Source organism: Trachypithecus francoisi, unplaced genomic scaffold, assembly GCF_009764315.1.
Source record: "Trachypithecus francoisi isolate TF-2019V2 unplaced genomic scaffold, Tfra_2.0 Lachesis_group5, whole genome shotgun sequence".
Classification (NCBI taxonomy): domain Eukaryota; kingdom Metazoa; phylum Chordata; class Mammalia; order Primates; family Cercopithecidae; genus Trachypithecus; species Trachypithecus francoisi.
In genome coordinates this window covers 76585356-76588440 of record NW_022681470.1, presented here as the reverse complement: position 1 = coordinate 76588440, position 3085 = coordinate 76585356, and positions in this window count along the sequence as shown.

Genomic DNA, 3085 nt, shown 5'->3' with positions numbered 1-3085 from the left:
AATCATTTATTTGTAAGTTTCACCAAATAAATAAACAGTATTAATAAACATACAGTAGTGATAAATTAGGAGATCAAAAATTGATAAATGAGAGCAATTTGGGGAAAAATTATTAAAAATGTTTTCTGGGCCTGAATAAATAATTAGAAAAAATAAAATGTTAACTAACCTCAATATATATTTCTTTTATCTAAAAACACAATATTGATTTATAAGAAATAATAATAAAACTTTTAATCTCTTTCTTCTTAAAATCATGTGACATATACAACTGAGATATAGACTGAGATACAAGGTAATTGAGAATATTCATCAAGCTCTTTTTTATTGGATATGGGAAAAATAAAAAGATGGTGTGTTTTGCAGTAGAGTGAAATTTTCCAGCATGCTTTTTAATAAACTTTGAGTATTCTAATCATTAGATAGATAGCTATATAGATAGATAGACAGGCCGGGTGCAGTGGCTCATGCCTGTAATCCCAACACTTTAGGAGGTTAAGGCAGATGGGTCACTTGAGGTCAGGAGTTCAAGACCAGCCTGGCCAACATGGTGAAACCCCACCCTGTGTCTACGAATAATACAAAAAATAGCCAGGTGTGGTGCTGAGTACCTGTAATCCCAACTACTCAAGAGGCTGAGATATGAAAATCACTTGAATCCCAGAAGCAGAGGTTGCAGTGAACTGAGATCGTTCCACTGCATTCCAGCCTGGGCAACACAGCAAGACTGTTTCAAAAAAAAAAAAAAAAAAAGATAGATAGATAGGTAGAGGAGACACAGAGCCTTGCCATGAGTTTACGCCTGGGTGAAATCAGGCATTGGAGGCTACAGAATTTCTTATTGGTAATATTTGCTTTGCTTACATAGATCTATCCCTCTGGGTGACACATTCTTTAACAATAATTGTAGTATGAAAAAGGAGATGTTTAAATAAAAGTTTACCTTGAGAAAAGGCAAGATGGCCAACTAGATGCTGCCACGTGGAACAGCTGCTACCAAGGGGCTGAAACAACTGGTGCACTTGTGCACTCCTAACAGATCTTCATCAGGAAGGCACTGAGAGTGGTCAGAGGGAAGATGTAGAAGTTGGACTGAAGGGGAAGGAAACTGGGAACCATGCACGATGCTACTGTGCATCAGGACTCATTCCTGGTCCCCAGTGACTCTGGGGAAATTAATGAGTGGAACTGGCAGGGAGCAACGTGCTCTTATCTTGGGCGTCTGGAATCCCTGCAGGAAGAAACCCATTGACCACCACAGACACTCCAGTTGGCAGGCAGAGCTGCTTAGAGAAGTGGTGGGGTCGGCAAGTCAGCTGATGTAGAGACCAGAGGATTTGCTGTGGGAGCATCTGCAGTGGAGCATGGCCCAACCCCTTGGGGTCAACTTGCTCCAGTAGAAGACTTTAACCCTAGCAGAACTGTCAGATGTGAACTCTACTGGGCAGTCTTGCTAATCAGATGTGACTGGTTTGACCTGAGCACCCCTTAGTTCTGAGCTCTCTTAGGGCCCCACCTTGGCTGTGTTTGCATGCAAGAAAGCCTTGGGTGCCCTGGGGCCCACATTATAGCTCCTGGGCTGGTATACTATAGTGTCTGACCAGTGGAGAACTCCAACAGGGTGGCCCCCATAGCCATGCACCAACCCACCTGCTCCCTCTCACACTGCAGCTTCCCTGGGGGCCACAGCAAATCACCAAATTGCTTTGCCAGTGTATGGGTAGGTTTTGCCTTCCTTGCTCCACCAGCTTGTGTGAGTGGATGCACCCTGACCTGCCACTGCTGTGGCAGGAGCGCTGTCCATCCCCCTTACCCTGGCAGCTGCCATTGCAATCAGACCCTTGTTTGGCACAGAGCCACACCCCCACCAGTGCCCTGACCTTGCACCAACACTGCCATGGGAGTGAAACTAGGTACGGGACCAGTGGACCCTCCCTGACCCTAAGTGACCACCCCTGCCTGCAGTACACTGAGAATGCACACAGACCTGTACCCACAAGTTCCTCAATCATATGCAAATGCCAACACCAGTGTGACTGTGGGCACAGTCACTGGGAGGAACACCAGCCCAGCCCACTGAGCCATGTTGCTTCCACTACTGTTGTGAACACCCACATGGGTCAGGCACCCCCATACCCACTAGCACCCTGCTGTAGCAAACAAGTGTGCCCCTCCCTGCACTGCTGCCGCTGGCATATGCAAATGAGGACGGATCACACCATCACTACACTATGAAATGCTTTGACTGACACTGCCCACTCGAGTGTAGTGACTAGCAGTCTGGGAGCACTTCTGACAACTCAGCACAGTGGATTCCTAACATCGAGAGGCCAGAAAATGAAAAAGACAGGGCACAATAAAAGTCATCCAGAGTTAGAGCACGCAGTCTAGGGGTCGGGAACTGAGCATTGGCCCCCTAAAATCTTTCAGAAACTAAGCCATTTGGATGAATTCACCTTATACCATAATCAAACCCTCAAGGTCATCGAATAGGATAACAGAAAAAAAAAATTCCAAGGTTAGCAACTTCAAAGACTGAAGGAACATCATCCCATAAAGATGAGAAAGGACCAGTACAAGAACTCTGACAACTCAAAAAACCAGAGTGCCTTCATTCCTCCAAATGACCACACCATCTCTTCAGCAAGGGTCTCAACTGTGCTGAAGTGACTGAAATGACCAAAATAGAATTCAGAATATGGATAGGAACAAAGATCATTGAGATGCAGTAGTACTTTGAAACCCAACCCAAGGAAGCTAAAAATCACAATAAAATGATACAGAGCTGACAAAGTAGCCAGTATAGAAAAGAATGTAACCAACCTGGCAGTGCTAAAAAACTCATGGCAAGAATTCATAATACAATCACAAGTATTAGTAGCAGAATAGACTAAGTAGGCCGGGCGCAGTGGCTCAAGCCTGTAATCCCAGCACTTTGGGAGGCCAAGGCGGGCGGATCACGAGGTCAGGAGATCGAGACCATCCTGGCTAACACGGTGAAACCCCGTCTCTACTAAAAAATACAAAAAACTAGCCGGGCGACGTGGCGGGCGCCTATAGTCCCTGCTACTCGGAGGCTGAGGCA